The sequence below is a fragment of the Caretta caretta genome, chromosome 22, assembly GCF_965140235.1.
Source record: "Caretta caretta isolate rCarCar2 chromosome 22, rCarCar1.hap1, whole genome shotgun sequence".
NCBI classification, from domain to species: Eukaryota; Metazoa; Chordata; order Testudines; family Cheloniidae; genus Caretta; species Caretta caretta.
Window position 1 is genome coordinate 10,540,723 of NC_134227.1, and position 25,909 is coordinate 10,566,631.

General features: G+C 41.9%; 1 protein-coding gene across 3 annotated transcripts in view; it reads right to left on the reverse strand.

Annotated features, from left to right (window-relative positions):
* ARHGAP32 (Rho GTPase activating protein 32) overlaps positions 1 to 25,909 on the reverse strand; it is a 400,497-nt gene that overhangs the window by 294,102 nt on the left and 80,486 nt on the right. Inside the window, exon 2 of one of the 3 annotated variants that reach the window (XM_075122286.1) lies at positions 21,371 to 21,588. The exons of the other annotated variants lie outside the window; for them this stretch is intronic. The gene's annotated coding sequence lies outside the window, so the exon portion shown is untranslated. The remainder of the gene's footprint in view (positions 1 to 21,370; positions 21,589 to 25,909) is intronic. 3 annotated transcript variants of the gene reach the window in all.

The following is a 25,909-nucleotide window of genomic DNA, read 5'->3' on the forward strand; positions in this document are numbered from 1 at the left end:
GAGGAGTAGGCTGTGTTGCTAACTATCGCGACTGGAGCACAAGCCTCATGATATTTGACTTTTTCCCCTCTCTAAGCCCCAGCTGCTGTATTCATGTGATTGGGTGACAATCTCAGTTTACATTTAAAAAAAAAAAAAAAAAAAAAATCTAGCCCTTAGTTCCAGACTTGAAAACATTTCCCATTTACATCCTCATGGCTCACAACCAGAAGACCAAAAAGAAAAAAATCCATGTATTAAACCATGTGGGTAAGGCAGTATTTTTATTGGACCAATTTACAAAAACTGAAGTTGGTACAACGAAAGATATTACTCACCCACCTTGTGTCTCTAATATCCTGGGACCAATGGAAAATATATTAATTAAAAAAAAATGATTTAAGGTAAGCTAATGATTATCCGAGGCCCTTCTCGTGATTTTTAAATGCTGGGGGTGACAATACTGAGTAGGCTAACTCTTTTTGGGTGAAAATGTGACAGACCCAGGGTACTTCCTCCCCGTACACCGTATCTTCTTCACAAGTGAAATTTGCTCAGGACCGTCGGCCAGCACAAGGCAAATGCACTATTTACATCCCAGGTAAGCCCCATTTGGTGGTATTAGTGGTGCATCATACTTGTATTGGCCCCTTTGCACACAGGCGAATTTCGCTGAGCATTTTTTCCTTCCTTACTTTGAAGATAGCAGGTGGCAAAGCCAGCAGTAAGTCTTGAGACAATTTCTCCTTCATGGCTTTAGGACTGTGTTCCAGTTGTTTTTCCAATAGCTCCTCTAACAGGACACCTAAAGTACTATCTTTTAAAATGGACACTTTAAATACCGAATCAATTAGTAGGTGAGTCTTCAAAGATTTTAATATTGTAACAAATCTGTGGCTACCTGGCACTTCAGTTGTCATGAAGGCACACATACCATGACTGTTCATAACTTCATAGTGACATCAGGATTAGAGCTCAGATTCAGGCCACTTAAGCTCAAGGAGAATCTCTGAACTGTTAGCTGTATAGGGTCTGTGACACGAATTGAACAAATTTGATCCCATCCCATAGAAGTAAGAAGTGCACATATACATGCTGACCAGCACAGGTTTTGGAGGTTTCATCATGAATTTCCTATCTGATTATTAAAATTACCAAGAAATTTGATAGGTGGAATAAGATTTTCTGACTAGCTCTAATATCTAGTAATTACATGGCACTTCTCATCGTAGGTCTTAAAGTGCCCTTACATGCTGGTCTAACAGGTATGTGTAGTTCATTTTTCCCCAAGCTTGAAACCCACCCTGTCCCCACAATCTGGGGAAAAAGGATAACTTGCAAAAGTAATTTGGTCCAGACTTATTGAACCTTATACTAGGGTTTGCACCGCAATTCCAAAACCTGAACAAAAATCTGTACTAGTCCAGAAGTAAGGGAACCATTTTTCAATCTCTGAAGTGGAGGGCACCTTGGGAAACCTCCGGGGACCGACGGGCTAAGTGGCAGTTCTGCAGAAAAGAACCTGGAGATTACAGTGGATGAGAAGTTGGATATGAGTCAACAGTGTGTCCTTGTTGCCAAGAAGGCTAACAGCATATTGGACTGCATTAGTAAGAGCACTGCCAGCAGATCGAGGGAAGTGATTATTCCCCTCTATTTGGCACTGGTGAGGCCACACCTGGAGTATTGCGTCCAGTTTTGGGGCCCCCACTACAGAAAGGATGTAGACAAATTGGAGAGAGTCTAGCAGAGGGCAACGAAAATGATTAGGGGGCTGGAGCACATGACTTATGAGGAGAGGCTGAGGGAACTGGGCTTGTTTAGTCTGCAGAAGAGAAGAGTGAGGGGGGATTTGATCGCAGCCTTCAACTACCTGAAGGGGGGTTCCAAAGAGGATGGAGCTCGGCTGTTTTCAGTGGTGGCAGATGACTGAACAAGGAGCAATGGTCTCAAGTTGCAGTGGGGAAGGTCTAGATATTAGGAAAAACTGTTTCACTAGGAGGGTGGTGAAGCACTGGAATGGGTTACCTAGGGAGCTGGTGGAATCTCCATCCTTAGAGGTTTTTAAGGCCCGGTTTGACAAAGCCCTGGCTGGGATGATTCAGTTGGTGTTGGTCCTGCTTTGAGCAGGGGGTTGGACTGAATGAACTCCTGAGGATGAATTTACAATCCTAATCTTCTGTGATTCATGCTGACAAAGGAAAGGACCAGAGGAGCAGCACAGAAGCCCAGCCCCCACCCCCATAGGACTGAAGCATCCCTTCCCTAGAGGGTCTTAGAATCAGTGGGTCTGGGAAGCTGAATACCTCCACCACCAATTCATATAGGCACACCAAAAATCCTTCCCTTCCCCTCCCTTCAATCCCATCTCCAGTGGCTATTTCCTAAGGAAAAAGGGATATTATTCTGCATCCTAAACAAGCAGATGTGGTCAGTCTTCAAGAGACCCACTGAACTACAGCCTGAACACAACAGGCTATGGATGGTTCACTCTCATTTCCCTTCTGACAACAGTGCTAAAAAGAACCATTTTATTGGACGCTTTTTTGACGAAGTTATAACACTGATCAGACCCCCAAGTGCAGTTTTGCCTTAATCTGAAAATTTTTAATTTTAATTCAGCAAATCATAAAAGATGCAAAGAATCATCATATTTTAAGGCCATGAGAAATCATTATGATCACACTCTCTGGCCATCTGCATAGCACTGGCCACGTTGTCACACCTAGTGATTCCTGAACCAGGCCATAACTTCTGGTTCTGCTGGAATGTATCTTTTAGAACGATGTCAAGCTTGATTTAAAGACTTTAGGTGTTGGAGAATCCACCACATCTAGGTCAGTTTTTCCAATAGTTAATTACCCTCACTGTTAAAAATTTGCAATTCATCATTAGTCTCCATTTGTCCACACTTCCACTTCTAGAACTGGGACTTGTTATGCCTTTGTCGGCAAGATTTAAAGAGCCGTCTATTACCATAGACCTTCTCCCCATGTAGGTAGCTGGTAAGTAGGACAGTGATCAAATCATTTCTTAACCTTCTCCTGGATAAACTAGACAGATTGAGGTTTGTATATGTCACTGTAAGGCAGATTTTCCAGATCTCCAATCATTCTCGTACCTCTCACCTGGGCCTCTTGCACCCAAAGTGAGAGTGATACCTTTAAGATGATCAACCCTTCTGAAGCATTTTATTGTTTAAAATAGAAATATTATTTGTGACAGATGAGCCTGAACATCTTATAATTCTTAGAATCATAGAATATCAGGGTTGGAAGGGACCCCAGAAGGTCATCTAGTCCAACCCCCTGCTCAAAGCAGGACCAATTCCCAGTTAAATCATCCCAGCCAGGGCTTTGTCAAGCCTGACCTTAAAAACCTCTAAGGAAGGAGATTCTACCACCTCCCTAGGTAACGCATTCCAGTGTTTCACCACCCTCTTAGTGAAAAAGTTTTTCCTAATATCCAATCTAAACCTCCCCCACTGCAACTTGAGACCATTACTCCTCGTTCTGTCATCTGCTACCATTGAGAACAGTCTAGAGCCATCCTCTTTGGAACCCCCTTTCAGGTAGTTGAAAGCAGCTATCAAATCCCCCCTCATTCTTCTCTTCTGCAGACTAAACAATCCCAGCTCCCTCAGCCTCTCCTCATAACTCATGTGTTCCAGTCCCCTAATCATTTTTGTTGCCCTTCGCTGGACTCTCTCCAATTTATCCACATCCTTCTTGAAGTGTGGGGCCCAAAACTGGACACAGTACTCCAGATGAGGCCTCACCAATGTCGAATAGAGGGGAACGATCACGTCCCTCGATCTGCTCGCTATGCCCCTACTTATACATCCCAAAATGCCATTGGCCTTCTTGGCAACAAGGGCACACTGCTGACTCATATCCAGCTTCTCGTCCACTGTCACCCCTAGGTCCTTTTCCGCAGAACTGCTGTCTAGCCATTCGGTCTCTAGTCTGTAGCTGTGCATTGGGTTCTTCTGTCCTAAGTGCAGGACCCTGCACTTATCCTTATTGAACCTCATCAGATTTCTTTTGGCCCAATCCTCCAATTTGTCTAGGTCTTTCTGTATCCTATCCCTCCCCTCCAGCGTATCTACCACTCCTCCCAGTTTAGTATCATCCGCAAATTTGCTGAGAGTGCAATCCACACCATCCTCCAGATCATTTATGAAGATATTGAACAAAACCGGCCCCAGGACCGACCCTTGGGGCACTCCACTTGATACCGGCTGCCAACTAGATATGGAGCCATTGATCACTACCCGTTGAGCCCGACAATCTTGGGACATCAATTTTCTGCCTAACCTTGAGTTTTAAATTTGGGATAAACCTTTACTGAAGAAAACTTATGGAAGAGGTTTTCTATTTTTAAAACAATATTTCTCATTTCACCCAAAGATCTCATGAACATGGAAGTTTTTAATTATCCCTAGCAATTAATCTTACTTCTGCTAATTTTAGAAAGTGCCTTAAGCACTAAGTTTCAACATACTGAGGAGGCAGCTCGGTATGTCATAAAGAAATCAGAGATGCAGTTACTGGTCTAATACTTATGAAGATGGAATCTGGTTTTCTGAATACACAGGAAAAAAGACTTCTATAGATACAAAAATTACATGAACAAAAAGATGATGTGGTGAAAAATTTCCTGGCAAACTAAGCAGAAGGGAACTATAAGTTATTGCTACCACAAAAGCACAGTTATTCATGTGCTAGAGTTTCTCATTTTTATGTTGACCTTGAAAGCATAAGAATATAAGAATGGCTACACTGGGTCAGACCAACGGTCCATCTAGCCTAGTATCCTGTCTTCCAACAGTAGCCAACACCAGATGCTTCAGAGGGAATGAACACAGCAGAGCGATTATCAAGTGATCCATCCCGTCGTCCAGTCCCAGCATCTCACAGTCAGAGGCTTAGGGACACCCAGAGCACAGCAAAAACGCTATTTGATGTAGGAAAAGTCTACGCTTTCTTGAGATTGTGTCTGTTAAGTACAAGTGTAAAATACTGGAAAACTGAAAAGTAGGCCCTTATGAAAAATTTAATAGAATATGATCACCTTTCTAAATATTTTCCCAACTACTCTAAAGTTATACACAGACACTCAGCGCATGCTTGTTGCTGACTGTGAACATCCCAGGTAGGGAGTTACAGTAGCAAAACTTTTAAAGCACATAAAGGTTACAGGGTAAGAGATGACAACCCCTCACTGGCCTGGATTGCACCCCTGAACTCGACAGAAACCCCAGGCCTGAATTGCAGAGGTGCTCAGCACCCACAACTATCACAGATGTCACTGCAAGATGCAGGAGCCCAGCACCTCTCCAGAGGCACTTGCCATGCCAGCGAATCAGGCCTCCAAAGTTTAAGGGCATAGCTACGCTCAAAACTTCAAAGCGCTCCCGCGGCAGCACTTTGAAGTGCGAGTGTGGTCGCGTGCCAGACCTGGGAGAGAGGTCTCCCAGCGCTCCTGGTACTCCACCTCCACGAGGGGATTGGCTCCCAGCACTGGGGCACTGTTTACACTGGCGCTTTACAGCGCTGTAACTTGCTGTGCTCAGAGGGGTGTTTTATCTGAGCGAGAAAGTTGCAGCACTGTGAAGTGCCAGTGTAGCCATAGCCTAAAACAGAACTGGACTAATGGCAGCAGCACCAGATACTTCCAGGTATTTGCTATCTTGGTAATACTCCAGGGACTAAATTATCCATCACTGTTATGTTTTACATATACAAGCAAATGCTTCAAAACAAGAGGGAGCCAGGAGAGGATCCCTCAGAAATTATCCCACAATCCCCCATCCACTGACATTCTTGTGGGTTAACAACTGTATTACTTATAATTTTGAATGATTCTTCACTGCAGGGATAATGGGGACATGGCAAGGACCCTTGGTAGCATCCTTAAAGGACAGACGTTTACAATGATGTGACCATTCTAACAAGTAGCCTTTTTCTCCTTCCAAAGCATTTTCTCCTCTGCTCTGCAACAGCACAACTCAGATTATCCTATGTTCTCAGCAATACTATTTATATATATATATATGTGTGTGACTCACCTCATGACTGCTTATATATTTCTGCTCTTCCGCCTTCATTATGGATAATGAGGGAGCTACATGTATTTTTTCTAACAATCACATGCACCTCAGCTTGTGTGGTATTATCGTGTCTGAATGCAGAGCTAAATCAAAAGGAAGCTGTAAGGGGGAAACACACAGGAAATGAAACAATAGCAAAGATAAGACACCTGGGGTCAACAGCTTCAAGGGAGTTGACATTACAGTAACTAAGCTATCAATTGGGAAGAAGTTTCCTTTCAGGCTAATGGTTTACTCTTCCCAAAGCTAAGCCTAGGATCAAAGAAGAAAAGGAGTACTTGTGGCACCTTAGAGAGTTTTGAGGAAGGATCTGAAGGACGATAAAGATGTAATTTTGTGGCTGTTTACAGGGAGCTCCTCCCAAGTGTGAGAGGCAGCATGAGAAACCACACGAAAGCGCTTGTCTAAAAACTTAAGAAGTGGACAATGGAGGCTGGCATCATGAGCCAATCAGAGGTGAGGGCTGAGAGCTCAAAAGCAAATGAGAAATGATAGATACAGCAGGGATTGACGGTGAAGGGCCTTGAAAGTGAATATAAGCAGCTTATGTTTGATGCAACAGAGAAGGGGGAACCAGTGGAGGGATGCAAAGAGAGGTTACACAGTCAAGGCAACTGGCTAGGAAATTGATCTTTGCAGAAGCATTCTGAATGGATTTGAGTGGAGTAAGATTGCATTTGTCAAGGCCAGAGAGAAGAATGTTGCAGTAATCAAGATGTAAGATAACAAAGCTTTCAAGGAAAGATTAAGAGCTAGGTAAGGGAAAATATGCATACCTACTTCATGGTTTTTACCCCTCTGCTCTTCATGCTTTGTACCTTTGGATGAGTGAATAAATAATGCTTTGTTCTGAAGTGGTTTGTTGAGTCACTTTAATCAGCTCATTGGTCACAGGACCCCCAAGTGAAAGGGCTCACAGATTCCAAAACCAGCTGGGCCTGCTGCGTTAACCTGGTTGGACCCTGGGGGCTGCCACCCAGAAGGGGATAAAGATAGTACAGCCTATCCCCAAAGGAGTGCACTAAAAGGGGGTCTACAGCACAGTTTGTCCTGTAACCATGACCACAGAGATGATCATGGGGGGAGGGATAGCTCAGTGGTTTGAGCACTGGCCTGCTAAACCCAGGGTTGTGAGTTCAATCCTTGAGGGGGCCATTTAGGGATCGGGGGCAAAAATTGGGGATTGGTCCTGCTTGAGCAGGGGGTTGGACTAGATGACCTCCTGAGGTCCCTTCCAACCCTGAGATTCTATGATTCTATGATCAAATGGAAACAGGGCCCCTTCAAACATTCATCTCAAAATGTTGGAAATTCTTCTTTGCATGGCTGATGTAGATGTACAGCAACTTTACATTCAGGTGGTTAAGCCAGATAATTGCATCTGGAGTAGCGGCGTGTATTGCTGTGCTGCCTCCTTCATATTTGTGAATCGGGCACTGAGTTGTTATATGTTGCATGGTCCGTTCTGGACCACAGTCGCACACTGGAGACTCTTTAATTTTCCATTTGTGCAGCAAGTATCTGCATCTGCCATGGTTTGTGCAGATGCGGCTTAAGATTGCCCAAGAGCTTAGCAGAAGATTGAAGCCTTGGATCTTCTGTGTCGGGTCTTTCACAAGGTGTTTGTTTGTGACTTCTTGCCATTGGAAATAGGGCATTGTAAGACACCCAGCTACCTAAGAAGGATGTTCAATTAGCACTTCAGGATCATTGGGGGAGGGAGGAGAAACCACTGGATCTGCTAACCTCTCATCCTGATTCATCTTTTTACTGCCATATGCACAGTACAGGTGCAGTGTATGGAAATAAGAAAATCCAAGTCCTGATCTGAAGTGCAGCAATTTCAGAGGCATCACCCACGGTCAGGCAAGCGGAATAGTTACTTTTTTTGGGGGGGGGGGTTTGTTTTGTTTTGTTTTTAACAACTGTAGTCCCACTGCTTTTTAAGTGATGCTGTTTTTGTACTGAAGACATTCTTTTAAAAGAAAAAAATGCCAGAGAGGCAGTACAGTTTGGCTGGAGACCTGGGTAGACACATCCCAAGAGACCTCCCTTCTAAAGTCTGGAAAAATGTTGCATCTAATCTACTTTGGTACTCCATGGACTGTGAAAGATAAAAGTATTTTGCAGATGGTGAACCTGACAGGAATGATGATGATGAAGCACCTCCAGATTCAGTCTTTCCGGCGTACCTAAAGGTAAAAGCCAAGAACTAAGCTTCCCTGCCTCCCCACTTTGCTTCTCTCATAGATCCCTTCCAGCAGCCTTCTCACTTGTGCACCTGGAACCCCAGTCTCTCCCCCCTCTGAACACAGCTTAGCATGGGAAAAAGTTTCTCCGTGTCCCCATCCAAGGGCTGCAGTGAGTCCATGGCAGCACTGCCTTTGCTTTTCATTAACTCCTTCACCACAACAGATGCCCATCAGCTCTGCAGCAAGACATGGATTTTATTTCCACTCCCCTCAATGCAGCAAATGGATACCAAGGAGCTTCCCTGTAGCGGAAGTGGAATTGCAGTCAGGGCTCAAGGGACATATGATCGTGTCAGTGAAGTTCCCTACATGAATAAGAACTTGGGCTGAAGTTGGGTACCTAAAATGGTCTGGGCAATCTAACTTTGTTTGCAGTGGCTGAAGGTAAATATACTTAATTGTTTTCTCTTTATCCTATTGAGAATTTCCCCATAACTATTTATCATCTTGGGAAGGAAATGAGGAGAAATAACTAAGCTAGTGAAGGTGTATTTTACCTCTAGAAACTAATAATCAGTTTTACTGCACACAGAAGACCATTCTTTTCTCATGTGTTCAGTGAGGCCTTAACCATTCCATTTAATTACTAATTATAACAGTGGTCAAGTCATGCCAAGGTTTGCTAAGCAAACATTATTTTATTCAAGTCTCATTTTTCTTTTCGGTTTGATTAATGATCTGTCTCTGTGTGGGCATCTTATTCATTCTTACGCCCCCCTCAAATGGCAAACAAATGCAGTTCTAAATCTGTACTTTATCTGAATCTCTACATCATCCACCGTGAAAACTATAATAAAATGTGTGCAGAATGGTAACTAGGGTCAAGATGTGTCTTCATTCTCTTAATATCACATTCTGTCATTTACAGACTTGGAAGTTTTTTAACATTAAATATATAAGGAACTAGAGAAATTCTTAAGAATTCACAATTGGCCAGAGAGAGAGAGAGAGAGCATTTCTCTAGTTCTCATGAGCGAACCTTTCCTTCAACCAAAACATATACCGCCTTTCAGTCCTGACATCACACTGCAAGCTAGCACTTTGCAGCTCAAATACCCCAGTCATAGTAATTAAAGTGAGACTATTTAATGATGCAACTATGTTTTAAAAATGTAAGTGGAGGAAGGAGAAGATTAAGAGATACTCAAAAATAAGCAACTGAGGGGTTTTTTTCCCCCTTTATCCAACCTTTCCACCTGCCATTTTCTGAACTTTGCAAGCAGTTACACCTAGGGAAAAGTTTTTAATCACTTAAGATTCTTAAGCAATAAAGAGGCTTGGGTGAACCACCGGGGATGAAACAAGAACCAACCTAATCCTACACCTAAAACATGAAGCCAATGTCAAAACTCCTCCCTGAGGTCCTGATTCAGAAAAGTATCCCTGTTCAGGAAGAACACACTGTGATGTTATTGACAGGAACTTGTGACTGTGTAGATCATTGTTGCCCCTGGTCTTGCACAGAGGAGGCCAAGTGGGGTGTCTATGGAAAGGTTGTAGTTTGTTGGTTATAATTATGCTGCCTGTACGTGTATATCATTTTTGTATTCAAGATTATGAATATAGGCTACGTACTTGTTTGATTTTAAGTAGCCTCACTGAAGCATTTGGTCAGCTTCTTGAGAAAAGACTATTCTCAGTAAGTGCCCAGTCAAGAAACACTTAAGCTGACAATGGACTTTGAGAGACGCCAATCCACATCTGAGCTTTCCTGGGAATAGTCAAGCTAACATGTGGGCAATGGCGTCGGCCTGTGGGGACCCGAGTCATGCATGGACATAAAAAGAAAAGGAGGACTTGTGGCACCTTAGAGACTAACAAATTTATTTGAGCATAAGCTTTCGTGAGCTACAGCTCACTTCATCAGATGCATTCAGCTATAGCTCACGAAAACTTATGCTCAAATAAATTTGTTAGTCTCTAAGGTGCCACAAGTACTCCTTTTCTTTTTGCGAACACAGACTAACACGGCTGCTACTCTGCAACATGCATGGACATGTGACTTGACTCCAAAACTCCATCTTGTGGCTGTGATGCTGCATAGGAAAACACAAGGGGTTTCCACCCACAAAAGAGACTATATAAGGCCTGGGGAGACCCCTCCATCTTGTCTTCAGCTGGCTCAAGAGATAGCCTCTCCACCTCAAAGAGATGCCTGAAAGAAACTGGAAGAAAAGACAGCAACTACAGGGGTGTGAGTGATTGCTGGATCCAGACTAGGAGGAAGGCTAGTCTGTGAAAGAAGCTTATCAGAACATCTCTGAGGGTGAGATTTACCTGCATTTAGTTTCTTACTGTATTAGGCTTAGAATTGCATTTTTTATTTTGCTTGGTAATTTACTTTGTTCTGTCTGTCATTACTTAGAACCACTTAAATCCTACTTTTTATATTTAATAAAAATCACTTTACTTATTAACCCAGAGAAAGTATTAATACCTGGGGGAGCAAACAGCTGTTCATACCTCTCTATCAGTGTTATAGAGGGCAAACAATTTATGAGTTTACCCTGTATAAGCTTTACAGAAAGTAAAACGGATTTATTTGGGGTTTGGATCCCATTGGGAACTGGGTATCTGGGTGTTGGAGACAGGAGCACTTCTTAAGCTGTTGTCAGTTAAGCCTGCAGCTTTTGGGGGATGTGGTTCAGACCTGGGTCTGTGTTTGTAGCAGGCTAGTGTGTCTGGCACAACCATGCCGGGCACTGAAGTCCCAAGCTTCCAGGGAAAACGGGTTTAGAGGCAGTCCCAAGGGGGGTTTCTGTGACCAACCCGTCACACACGTAACTTAAGTATTTTTTAAACATGTATTTTCATGAAGGGTGCCTGACACTGGAAACTCAAGTAACAACTGCTGCTCCACACACTTTCTTCCTCCTCACCAGAAGACTATGCCCAATACTGACACAAAGAGAGCTTCTCACAGCGATCCACACTCTGACCTCCAACTTGCATTACTGCCATGTCCTATAACCCTGGGAACAAACACACACCCCCTGAAATGTGTCCTTATTCAGAATGCAGTAGTCTGCTTGCTCAGCAATACCGCCTGGCAAGCGGATCATCCTGGTAGCCCTCAAACAGCTAGCTACTTTGACATCAAATGGTGTAGCACACAGCCATAAAGACAACTGGATATGGAAATAAGGATATGCACCATGTACAGAACAGAATAGAAGCAAAGTCACCCCACATCCCTTGCTGATGACAAGGGAGGGCTCGTCAGCAGCATTCCTCTGTGGGAAACATTGGTGGGAGGAGGAATAGGAACAATTGCTTCCAATTCACCAGTATAGGCAATGCCCAAGGCCCAGGGGCGCACTTTCTTTCCCAGAGACCCACACAAAACACAAGGAGGACTGATCCAGCCCAGTGATTTCACATAAGCTGCCTGCAAAGCTTCTTAAGAGCCAAGGGATACGCATCACTCTGGACTCCCTTTATCAGCTGCAAAACCCATTTAACTAAAGCTTGCCCTGTACTTGTTCTGATGGCTCATATACCACTCTGGTCAAAATGCCCTTGTTGCACTTGGTTTCAACAGTTAAGCCCCATGAAAGAAAACTGACTCTGCCTTTCTTCCCTTAAACAATCATTTTATTTTGCTGCTGCCTAATTAGATGGTGCTGACTAATCCTCTCCATTACTCACAGCGAAAGGAGCCCGGCAGGGGTGTTAAGATTTGGCTTTAAAAGCCATGAATTATTTCTTTTTTTACAAGCAACACTTCTCTTGAACCAGTTGTCTCATCAGGTGCTCACTTCCCAGACTGTGTTCTCTGTAAAATATGGGGCCAGTTCTCTGTGACCTACAAACAGCTGGAAGAATGGCAGAAGAAATTCAAAGCACAAAAAGGGGGGCTCAATCCTTCATAAAATCAGAAAATATCAGGGTTGGAGGGGTCAGGAGGAAAATATCAGGAGGTCATCTAGTCAACCCCCTGCTCAAAGCAGGACCAAACCCCAGCTAAATCATCCCAGCCAGGGCTTTGTCAAGCCTGACCTTAAAAACCTTACTAACAAAGGCAGTCCCATTGACATCTCTAGGATTGCTCATATCAGAAATTACTTGTAGGATTATGACAAGTTTCAGAGTAGCAGCCATGTTAGTCTGTATCCGCAAAAAGAAAAGGAGTACTTGTGGCACTTTAGAGACTAACAAATTTATTTGAGCATAAGCTTTCGTGAAGTGAGCTGTAGCTCACGAAAGCTTATGCTCAAATAAATTTGTTAGTGTCTAAGGTGCCACAAGTACTCCTTTTCTTTTTGTAGGATTATAACCTTAATTTAGGTTTCAGAGGAACAGCCGTGTTAGTCTGTATTCGCAAAAAGAAAAGGAGTACTTGTGGCACCTTAGAGACTAACCAATTTATTTGAGCATGAGCTTTCGTGAGCTACAGCTCACTTCATCAGATCCTTAATTTATTTATTTATTTGAAACCAACCATGGAATACTTAAAGCCCCCAAGCCTGCAAAGAAATTTAAGCATGTGAGTATTCACCTTTCAAGAGCAGTGGGACTATTTGTGATCTTAAAGTTAATCACATGCCTAAGTCTTTGCAGGGTTGGGACCTCAATTTGTGTAGTCTCATAGACCTAGGAGGATTCTTATCATTTACAGTCCTCAGCATCATTAGTTTGAAAATGCAGTACCTTGCACCATTTCGTTTCCCTAAGGGTCTCCTTAAACCACGTCTGACAAATATGGAGGTAAAAAGAACACTTTAAGCAAACCAAATTTAGGAAGCCCCTCTCTCCACTGAAGCTTTAAGAGAACCACATCGTAATGTAAACTAGCTGATAATGTAAACTGTTTCCAGCAAGGAAAGGAATACAATGGCCTTCTCTCCAAGTCTAGTGCTGGAAGTGATAATCAATTCAACAGCAAAATCTCCACACTGGAAGCAAACATAATAAATGCCTGATTTTCAGTGGTTTTGAAACTGTATGAACTGAATCTGGGAGGAACAAAGCAAGTGAGTGCGCAAGTACGATCATTTTATTTTAATTTTTGTTATGCAAGTAAAATATTCTCTTTCATTATTTCCATTCATCACTGCAAAGGGTGGATGGCGCATTTTCCTAACAGCTTTGCCAGGCTGTAACCTTTCACTGTGCAGGACGCTGGTGGACAATGTTTCTTAAAATTATTGAAAGAAAAGTTGAGTTGTTTGTTTTTCATTTTAAAGCTAGAGTCTCCTTAGAGATTTCCTATACAAATTAGAAAGCATATGATCCAATTAATCCTCTGGTCTTACCATTCTCTAAGACTCGGGTAGGGAATTTTCAGCTAGCACAACTGAGCAAAATTCAACTCAGTACAGACAGAACGCACAAACCCCTATGTTCTATTTAAGCCCCTCATGAAGGTTTAATTGGTATGCAGGGCCTTATGCGGCAGCAGGATGAATTTCACCACTTGTGAACAGTTTCCTTCAGGGTTACAGTGTGTTACACTGTGAGTTCCGCAGCTACAGGACTGTAATAGACTTAGGAAAGGAGGGTTTTTTTAAACTGAAGCTTTAGTCTAAAAAAACAACTGTGTACAAATGGCACCTTCTGACTCAGAGCTGTTCCCTAGAGTCAGATCTGCTCACTTTAGTGACAAAACCAAGCCTGTGCTGCTTTATTAATGCTGCATCTTGGGCATCATCAACAGAACTGTTGACGGATGTTTCAATCAATTACAAATGGACAAAATCCACCAAGAGCAACACTAGGAGCTGCACTAGAGTCACTGAGGACAGATTTTTAGGAGAACAGGGTTACCTGAAGCTGGCCTGAAGACTCTTTATTGCTGTTGAGGTTGCACCGATCAGAAAGAACACGCCTTGGTTCTCAAGGCCCTCGCTGAATCTGCAGGGCCAATTGTGGAGGGCAAGGTGTGGGGAAGAAACCAAACTCGGTTTTACTTGGAGCATATTTACACTGAGAACATTTGATGTGGAAATCAAAAAGATACATTCAACACAGAAACCCATCTGGCCATTTTCAGAGTCATTTCCAGATGTCCTGACTTTTTGGCAAAAGTGGGCATTTGCCCCGTTTGCTCTTGCCAATCAGTTACATTCCTAGCAGGGTGCAAAGGAATTGGACGGGGGAGGGGGGCAGGAGGGAGAGCAGCAACGCCAGCTCCATACGGGGGGAGAGCTTGGGCCAGCAGCTCGAGCTGGGCTAGCCCCAAATGGGCAGGTGGCAGGGAGGTCTCAGGCCCGGGCCCGTCCAGGGATGGGGGAAGACAGGGGCCTCAGGCTGATGCTGTGCGGGTAGGCAACGGGGGGCTCGGGCCGGTCCCACGAGGGCGAGAGGCAGGAAGGGCTTGGGCCACATGCCGGGGGGGGCGGGTATTGAGCCTCAGGCCAGCCTTATACAGTGTCCAGTTTTCCCTTTGCAAAAATATGGTCATCCTATACCTTCTGCAGTATTATTCTAAAAAATGCAGAGAGGTACACATGCATACTTTTGTGTAACACTAAATCCCCAAGTAGTTTGCATATGGGGATTTATACAGAGGTAGATACAATGGTATGTGATGCAGAATTGCCTGGGGATGCGGGCAGGCATTATTTACTCTGCATATACATACGATATGTTTGTATTTATTTGAAACCAAACACAATCGATATGTTGCTAGATACAGAACTAGATTAAGCTCAAACTCATAAGTGTTTGCCTTTGTTTCTTGTGCAATAGAAGTGGTTCATTGGCCATGGATGAACGTTCCCAAAAATAGCATCTAGAATCATATTTTTCAGAAAATAAAAAGGTGTAATGAATACTACGAAATACAACAAAAGTACACAACTAACTGTACATCTGCCTGAAGAACCCCACGCCCCACTAGAAGATGTGAATCCTGCTGAGAGAGGATCACTGGGGTTCTGCTGACTCACTAAGGCAGGTGCCTCATTATCACTAACTAAATTCTGGAAAAGGTGGTTCCCCTACGGTATGCTGTCTGAACTCCAAGAGGGAGACAGCACAAATCGCTATCGAAAACCTCAGTTTGCTTGAGTAGCTTAAGTCTCAAATATACAGAGAGCATTCAGCCTAGAACATTTAAACATGGCTCTTGGTTTCGACATGGAAATTAGCCAATGTGCCCTCCACTGAGAATTGGCCCACCACAAAGCACAAGAACAAAATGCATAAAGAAAAACATCAGAGCCTGACTTGAAAGAACAGAAGCCTAGCGAGGCTGAAACACCGCAGAATATCTTGCAAGCCCATCCAAGCAAATCAAATAATTTTCAGCGTGTTTTATTTGATAAGACATTTGACCTAATTTAGGTTTCACTCCAGTATGATTATAATTAATAGTAATTTGTACAGATTTCAATTTAATACATGAATTAACTCATCCAGAATGGAAAGCTGGGCGATTTCTTGAGTTTTTTTTTTCCATTTAACTAAGCATCTTTTTTTATTATTGTTATTGATGTTTTTAAGTTGAAATACTAAAAACAAACAAACGAACAAAAAAAAAAAAAAACTACAAAAGCTCCCCTCCTCTCTCTGAGTTCCAAATCATGGATCACAGCTTTAAAGAGACTTTCATGCTGGGGCAAATCTTAAAAACAAAAATAAGGTTTTTCAGCTTTGAGACATCTGTATTTCCCTTAATGGAAATATTTGTGTTTTAATAATTGTTTTCTTTGACACAACCTAGCTTTTCCCTTAGATTAATGCTGCAGCAAAGTGATAATTCAGAATTTATTTTGCTTTTTAATTTGTAAAAAAACTCTTCAGATGACGGCATTATATTAAAAATGCAAAATTATAGTCAATGCATCAATAATTAAAAGAAAAAATATTGTATTTTCTTCAGTTACTATACATTAACACCAGCAACGGTCTAGCAGATTACACAATGAACCAGGAGTCAGACTTGAGCTGTACTCCTGGCTCTGCCACTGATACACCTATGCGAACTCGGGCAAGTCACTTAGGCCTGGGTGCACAAACGGTGTTAAGGACAGTGATGCTCAGTTCGCACCTAAGCTCCTGTATAAAGAATGGGGAGAGACAGGTACCTTAGACCGTGAACCACAAAAGCCAGCATGCTAGACAGGGAGCTATCTAAACTAGCCAATACATTGGGAGATGCCAACAACTGGGGGGTGTGCTAAGCCCCACCTGTCTCTCAAAGATAGCAAAGTACAGGCTGCAGGGAGGTTACGCACCAATGCCATTTTAGCCAAAAAACTTGGCAAGAGGGGGTCCCTCATAACTTTTAGCCCATTGAACAGGGTACTCATCTGGGATGTGGGACACCCCCAATTGAAGTCCCTCCTCCACCTGAGCAGGAGAAAGAATTTGAACTGGGATCTGCCAACAATCAGATAAGTACATGAACCACTGGGCTAGGGAATATTCCAGTGCTTGCATTCCCTCAATCTCTCTTGTTGAAGCTGCTGCCCTGTGGATAAATAATTGAGTGACTGGGGTAGGGGGACTGGATCTGCTTCAGAAGTCACATAAGTAACGTCAGACTTTTGCCATGTGTGTCCCATGAATAATACTGTGAAGTCTGGGTGCGACTGGAGCAAAAACGACTTTAACGGATAGCAAGTCTGAAAAGGTTTAGTTCACAGACTGGCGAGGCAAAAATAAATAGAAGACCCCTGCCCCACCTCTCACCCATCTTCCTCCCACTCCCTCTCCCCAGAGCAGCTCCTGTTGAAGCTAACTGAAGTGCGCTAGGGCTCTGTCAACAGCCCACCATCTGGCCCAGCTTCTTCTCTGCTTCCAAGCCACTCAGCTCAGCCACAGTGCATGTGGGGGCCTGGCTTCTTGATGCCACCATGGAGCATCCATCTCCCTGTTCCATCATCATCCTAAGCATACATATTGCCTTCTGATGGGTGGGAACCCAGCGAGGGGGAAAACAGCAAGAAAAAAATACCATGAGAACAAAAAGATACAGAAAATAACAAAAGAGGAAAAATGGAACCGAACAAAACAGGAACTACAGGGAATTAACCATCAGATATCTTTCCAAAATATATACTCTAGGTTTAACCAGATGTTACGGTCTCGGTTATGCAGGTGAGACGGGAAGTCCGGGATCCCCATCCGACAAACCACTGCAACTGAGACTCCAACAAAAAAAGGGTTGGAACTTACTTCTCTAAAAGATGCCATTCCACAGAGACCCGGGGGAGGATGGAGGGATGGGGAGGAGGGGGTATAATCCAGGAACAGTTCACAAGGCGCATTGTGTGCATGTGAAATGTAACGTTCAATGGGATTGAAACAGTCAGGGTGAGGAGGGCTACTTTATAACTGGCCTGTTCCACTCTGGTGGTGCTCAACGTTCAATCCTTTCTATTAGATATTGCAGTGTCAGAACAGTTTTTAGAAGTTTGAAAACCAAGCATAAACATTATGGGCCTACTCAGTGACAAAAGTCAGATCTCTCTGTCTCCCGGAAGAAGCCACTGTGTTGTTCCAAAATGAAATATCAACTGTTTACCCAACAGTGGAAGAAATGGTAGCAAAAGTCAGGTTTTCGTCACCTTTTTCTAATATACATTCTGATCTGCAATTTTTGTTGTTGTTCTGGTGGGGACTAGTTTAAATTCTGTCTGATTTACAACCTGAGATTATAAATCCTAAAGGTTAATCTTCCCCCTACTGGAAAGTGGGATTTGTGTTTCTACTAATCCCCCTCACCTCTTCCCACCCCAAAACCAGAAGGCTAGTTTTAAAATTTTGTTAGAAATGTAGATTGCCACTTGATAAGAACCACTGGTAAGACGGAGGACAGTTTTGGCAAACTAGTAGCTTCTCCTTTAAAATAAAAGCACAGAATAAAGATAAAAGAAAAGGAGAACTTGTGGCACCTTAGAGACTAACACATTTATTTGAGCATAAGCTTTTGTGAGCTACAGCTCACTTCATCGGATACATCGGATGCTGTAGCTCACAAAAGCTCATGCTCAAATAAACTGGTTAGTCTCTAAGGTGCCACAAGTACTCCTTTTCTTTTTGCAGATACAGACTAACACAGCTGCTACTCTAAAACCTGTCAGAATAAAGATAGTAATGATTAAAAAGCTGCCATTACATTGAATCCTACAGTGTCATGCACAGTTTTGACTTTCAGACTACTGAATAGGATACTGTGGTTTTTACTGAAGTGTAGCTATCCACTTCTTATCTGGATTAAGGAAAACCAAAACAATTTTATCTTGCTAGCCCTTTATACATTCACAACTCTTAAAAATAAAAACAACCAAATTGCCCCCTCATTGAAACCAGATCTTCTTCATCAGTGTATTTTTCTATATTATGTACTTCTGCATGTCATACAGATGCAGAGATAATTCAGATTTTAGACAGCAGCCATGTGAAAAACAGAAGAAGTATCACTAACGTTTAAACATGAAGTAGATCACCAGAAAGGCTCCCTTCTTAGACACCACAGAAAAATGATATGTTCTTATAAACTGAACCAGATCTGTGGTTTTCAACTGCTCTCATTTTTTTTTATTTTGCCTAAGACACACTAACCATGTCGCTGAGTTTGCGGCTAAATGATGCAAAACAAATTCACCTTCATAAACATCCTTTTAAAGTAAGGTACACAGTTCCTCTTAAAAGTAACAATGACAGTATATTTGCAGAATCATTCCTGCTCTTTAACTCCTCCATGTAAAAGCTTAAAACTGAAATCTATTTTATTCATCAAACATATTCACCAGACCCTCAAGTATAAGCACACACTGGTTTGTTATTAAAGAATGTTCTGAATGCTGGGCTATCTTTTTGAGGAATCAAAATACTGAAGCATTTGGCTTTACAGGAAGGAATAAAAAACAGATGGACTTTGCAATCTAATACAAAATGTTTGGGCTTACTAAATCTGGGCTAGATACCGCAAATGCTACTGAGCACAGTGCCTCCTACCATGACTGGTCCCATTGAAGTAACAGCATCACCTTTAATCATCAAGATTTCAGCCATTTTAGCTTAAAACATGCAATTCAAAACATACTATGCAATTCAAAAAGAAAAGGTTCTGAAAATTTCCCACCTTGTGAGCATAAGCAAGATTTTAAAACATGAGATGCACCTACATGGAAAATTTACAATGACATGTAAGTTTTGAATTGCTAGGATTCACTCACTTTAACTAAACTTTGTATTACAATTTTACCTAGGATTTTAAAGAGAGACATCTTTTTAGTTTAAGAATGTAAAGGTTTGAGGAGATCTTTCTCCAAACTAAGATTATATTTTATTATTATTTTTATATTATATAAAAATAAACCATGCATGTAACGTCTCATACATTGTTCATGCTACACTAATTGTTTCTGTCTGAGATATGGGGGCTGCTGGCTGTGGGATAGGCTGCTTTTCCCTGACTTCTTTCCCTTCTCTTCCCTGCCCCCCCCCCGCCCCCCCAACAGACCCTGAAGTATCATTACCAAATATGGAGCAGGAGCGCTATAATGAATGTTAAATAATCTCTGAAAGGCATTCCACAGTGAAAACCTGGCCCCACTGAAGTCACTGGAACCAGGATTTTAGCCCAGTTCCTAGAAATTGAGCAGCTTTTTCAAAGCTTCACAGTAAAGAAGATTCCTTGTGCCATTTCCACTTGGCCCGAAGATTTCACTCAAAACGATGACAAAAACCCACATGAAAACCTTGGGTCTAGAAGGTTAAAATAAAATGTTGCCCCATATTTAGTACTTTGTTAAATTTGCCCAGTATCAAACAGAGCAATTGTTGGTATTTATGTAACAGCCTACAGTCACCCAGGGTTCCTCATAATTTAGTGTAACAATTCAGGAAATGCTTTTAGCAATTTACATGCTAGCCAAGTGGCAGTTAATCTTGGGATCAGATTTCGAGGCACAGTAGAGTAACCCCACCAATTCTCACCCCCACTGGTTCCTGGCTCAAACCCAGCTAAAGGAAACCTCATTGTATTTAACCATGAATATGTTCTCTTTAGCAATATTTAGGACGATCACAATAAATTTCCAAGAACCATTACTGAAAAATTAAAAACAATCAGAGGCTAACACCCACTTAAAAAGCCTTTTACTGTTAGTAATCCATACATTCATCTCTGCCAAGCTGTCTTGGGTGTTCCAATACCTGACTCAGAACCTGCTGTTGCTCCTGAATAAAGGGCTCCAAACTCACGTATACATTCCACCTCCACTTCTTCAGGATATCCTTTACAATATGCTTTGGGAGGACAAAGGATAATCGGATGCACTCTACTAACCTGTTACATAGTTCAGGAAAGTGGGAGGGGGAAACAAAACAGTGTCCTTCCTTGCTGATATGTTTTTTTCACCATAATTCACCTGCATAAGTTGTGACTTGAAAATATGTTCTCTTTTTACATGGAGACATATGCAGCAGCACCAATCCAAGTCCAGTGCTTCCCAGCCCTTGTACTCCCATTTAATCCTCTCACATTTGACTACAAGGAAAAAGCTTCCACAGTTCAGCAAAAGTAAAAAGCTAGAGAGGAGGAAAATTAGGATTGATTACTTAGCAAATTACTTATCTCCCTGCAACTTAATTTTCCTATCTCTAAAATAGGGATAATCATATCTATCCACCTTTTAAGGGTTTGGAGAGCTATGTATGAAACACTTTTAAAGTGCTAAGTACTATTAACATTAAGCAGTCTTGGCCATCAGGAGCCCATTGCACCAGTTCCACAAAGGCTACACTGTCTTGTTTGCTTGTGACTTCAATTCAGGTTGTTTGTATTAATTGTAAAAGCCCTGTATCCTCTGTGTCTTAAGAGACAGCCTCTCTCCCCCTATAAGCCATCATAACAGGCCCAAAGGGGAAGCATGGTCCTGTAGTTAGCATGCTAGCCTGGGACTTTGGAGAACTTCGTTCAATTCCCTCGTCCACCAGATTTCCTCTGTGACCTTAAACGCTCACTGTGTGCTTCTGCTCCTCATCTGTACAACATGGATAACAACAGTTCTCTATTGCACAGGGGTGTTGTGAGGATAAGCATATTAAAAATTGTGAGATTCTCTGTTACCTTAGAGAGATGTAGCCAGAGTGACTCTGCTGATCGCTGTCTGGGTTTGAAAGGCTGGGGACTGGAGGCACCTCGTCCTCACTTCTGGAATTTTCTACCCCAATGTTCCGCAGGATGCAGTGTTCATCTTTCTACCCAATTGAGAAGTTCACCCCTCTGCAGAGGGCCAACAAAAGGAATGGGCATCACTCAAGTCCTTCAGTACGTACCAGATGGAGCTGAAGGTGAGAATATAAGATTCAGGCTAATAAAAAAGCCCAACAATGTTCAACTTAATCACCACAGCCTAAACCCAGAAAGCAGGGCTTTCACATTCAGGAAAAGATGCATTCTCTTCAAGCTGTGAACAGCTGAATCAAGAGAACTCCGAGTCCAGCAGCCTAGGCACAAAACAACTTCCCAGAAATTCTCTGCATATAAGTTCTTTCCAGAACATCTGTTATGTTCTCTCAGACAGTTATCAAGGGACAAGACGATTCAACTTATGCCTCATGATACTGTCCTTCAGCCTAACTGTGAAATCTACCAAGTGTTCTCATCAGCCCATCTCTGTTCCCTACCCTATAATGTTTTATGCAGTTAAACTGGTTTGCTTACTTTTTGCAAGACATGTTAATCAGATATATCTAAGGTTTGCAGGAAAGAAGTAAAATCACCCCAATTGTATCTTTTGTTTACTATATCTTTACACTGTCAGAGTAAAAATGATTATTAGTTTTGCTCTCATCTGCAGTGTTTAAAGCGCAGTATTAACAAGCCCAAGTCGAAAAATGCACAAACATTCACTGTGTGGCCCCTTCTCTCTGAGTCAAAATAGCATTCAGCTCAGGCATTATCCCTTTGAGATGTCCCCTCTGGCAAGTACAAAATCCATTTCATGTGTAGGCGTGTTAAATATTCTCACACCCCCTCCAGGACACAAGTAAAATCCACTAGATCAACTCTGTACTTCTATTATGGTGCCCGAGTTAATAACTAACCCACAGCAATCCATGTCTAGAATATGTCTTCCATAGGAGCTGACCACTGCAGCTATGATGGACAGGATTTTCAAAAGGGTGGTAGATACACAGTGGCAAACTTTCTCAAAGTGCAGTCAAAATTCCTAAACAGATCAATTCCCTCTCCCAAACTGGAGCAGGCAGTTAAAATCCACCATTCACAAAATACAACCACCAAAAAAAGCTAATGAGCTGCCCATATGAATCATGGAAATTTTATCCATTTACCTCCCACTAATAAATACCAAAAAACCTCCCAAACGTACAGAACCCCCACACTGAAATGTTTGCTTAGAAATATATGAATAAGTTGCCCTTCCCTGGCTCCCTCAATCCAAAGACCTGGAAGCATTTTGCAATACCAAAGTGAAGCTGGAATATGTTATTGTCCCCATTTCTTACAGATAGGGAAACTAAGGCAGAAAGCTCAAAGACAGGAGCTCCAAGACTGTGGACAATGCCAGGTGCTTCAGAGGGAATGAACAGAATGATCGTCAAGGGATCCATCCTCTGTCATCTACTCCCAGCTTCTGGAAATCAGAGGCTAGGGACACCCAGAGCATGAGGTTGCATCACTGACCATCTTGGCTAATACCCATTGATAGGCACGTCCTCCATGAATTTACCTAATTCTTTTTTTGAACCCAATTATATTTTTGGCTTTCACAACATCCCCGGGAACGAGTTCCACAGGTGACTGTGCACTGTGTGAAGAAGTACTTCCTTTTGTTTTAAACCTGCTGCCTATTAATCTCATGGGGTGACCCCTGGTTCTTGTGTTGTGTGAAGGAGTAAACAATACGTCCTTATTCACTTTTATACACACCAGTCATGATTTTATAGACCTCTATCGTATCCCCTCTTAGTCATCTCTTTTCCAAGCAGAAAAGTTCCAGTCTTTTTAATCTCTCCTCCTACAGAAGTTGTTCCATACCCTTAATAATTTTTGTTGCCCTTCTCTGTTCTTTTTCCAATCCTAATATATCTTTTTTGAGATAAAGTGACCAGAACTGCACACAATATTCAAGGTGTGGGGTATCATGGATTTATATAATGGACTTATGATATTTTCTGTCTTCCTATCTATCCCGTTCCTAACGGCTCCTAACATTCTGTTAGCTTTTTTGACAGCCGCTACACAAGGGCAAAAGGCCCTCTCCTCACTCTAGCACACCTGTGCTGGGTCAAGCATTGTTTGGCCCTATGCAATTCTGCCAAGGTCACATATTGAGTCTGTGGCAGAACCAGGACTAGAATTCAAACCTCCTGATTCCCAGTTCTGCATATTAACCACAAGATATTCCCTTCCCTGCCATTGACGGAAAGGAGGACTTCAGTACTAAAGCATCACAATCGGTTTAAATGACTTTGCTTTGATCTGCATTTAGGTTCTCAGAAAACACACTGGAGAAAGTTCTCTTTTAAAAGGTAAAAGCAGGAAAGATATTTTACTCTGAACAGTGTTGTCACCCTTGGAGTGCAGTCTGGGAGCTGTGGGAACCGTGGCACCCCTCCAAGACACACAGTTGAGTTGGGGACACAGCCAGCCTCTCTCAGGCCCTGTTATCATCCAAAACAACAGCAGGGCTACCTGAGTGCAAACAGCAGATACCAGCCAGTTTCCCAGCTACAGGCACACACTCCCCTCTGGAATATAAACCCAAAATTATACAGTCTTGCACTGCACAGATATCTGTACAGTGTAAGCTCATTAATATGTCCAACCCTCCCTCAATGTGGAGAGGAATAGGCACACTTGTGGTAACCAAGCTGAGATTTTTCCCCAGACACTTCACTTAAAGGTATACTGGTTTAGGTCAAAATATAAAACAAGTTTATTAACAATAAAAAGATAGATTTTAACTGATTATAAGTGACAGCAAACAGATGAAAGCAGATTACCTAGTAAATAAACAAAACCGCACACTAAACCTAAAATACTAGAAAGAATGAATTAGGGCTGTCGATTAATCACAGTTAACTCATGCAATTAACTCAAAAAATTAATCGCAATTTAAAAAATTAATAGCGATTAATCGCAGTTTTAATCACACTGTTAAATAACAGAATACCAATTGAAATTTATTAACTATTTTTGGATGTTCTCCTATATTTTCAAATATATTGATTTCAATTACAACACAGAATACAAAGTGTACAGTGCTTACTTTATATTATTTTTATTACTAATATTTTCACTATAAAAATGATCAAACAAAATAAATAGTATTTTTCAATTCACCCCATAAAAATACTGTAATGCACTCTCTTCATCATGAAAGTTGACCTTACAAATGTAGAATTCTGTACAAAAAATAACTGCATTCAAAAATAAAAAACAGTGTAAAACTTCAGAGGCTACAAGTCCACTCAGTCCTAGTTCTTGTTCAGCCAGTCACTCAGACAACTTTGTTTACATTTGCAGGAGATAATGCTGCCCACTTCTTGTTTACAATGTCACCTGAAAATGAGCACAGACGTTCGCATGGCACTGTTGTAGCTGGCACTGCAAGATATTTACGTGCCAGATGTGCTAAAGATTCATATTTCCCTTCATCTTCAACCACCATTCCAGAGGACATGAGTCCATGCTGATGACAGGCTCTGCTCAATAATGATCCAAAGCAGTGCAGACCAACACATGTTCACTTTCATCATCTGAGTCAGATGCCACCAGCAGAAGGTTGATTTTCTTTTTTGATGGTTCGGGTTCTGTAGTTTCGACACTGGAGTCTTGCTCTTTTAAGACTTCTGAAAGCATGCTCCACACCTCGTCCCTCTCAAATTTTGGAAGGCACTTCAGATTCTTAAACCTTGGGTTGAGTGCTGTAGCTATGTTTAGAAATCTCACATAGGTACCTTCTTAAAACGAACAACATGTGCTGGGTCATCATCTGAGACAGCTATAACATGAAATATACCGCAGAATGTGGGTAAAACAGAGCAGGAGACATATTATTTTCCCCCAAGGAGTTCAGTCAAAATTTAATTAATGCATTACTTTTTTTTAAAGAGAGTCATCAGCATGGAAGCATGTCCTCTGGAATGGTAACCAAAGCATGAAGAGGCATACAAACGTTTAGCATATCTGGCACATAAATACCTTGCAATGCCGGCTACAAAAGTGCCAAGCAAACGCCTGTTCTCAGTTTCAGGCGACATTATAAATAAGAAGCGGGCAGCATTATCTCCCAAAAATGTAAACAAACTTGTTTGTCTTAGCGATTGGCTAAATAAGAAGTAGGACTGAGTGGACTTGTAGGCTCTATAGTTTTACATTGTTATGTTTTTGAGTGCTGTTATGTAACAAACAAACAAAAATCTACATTTGTAAGTTGCACTTTCACAATAAAGAGATTGCATTATGGTACTTAAATGAGGTGAACTGAAAAATACTTTTTTTTGTTTATTACAAATATTTTTACTGAAAAAATGATTAAAATAATAATATAAAGTGAGCACTGTACACTTTGTATTCTGTGTTGTGACTGAAATCAATATAGTTGAAAACGTAGAAAAACATACAAAAAGAGTTAAT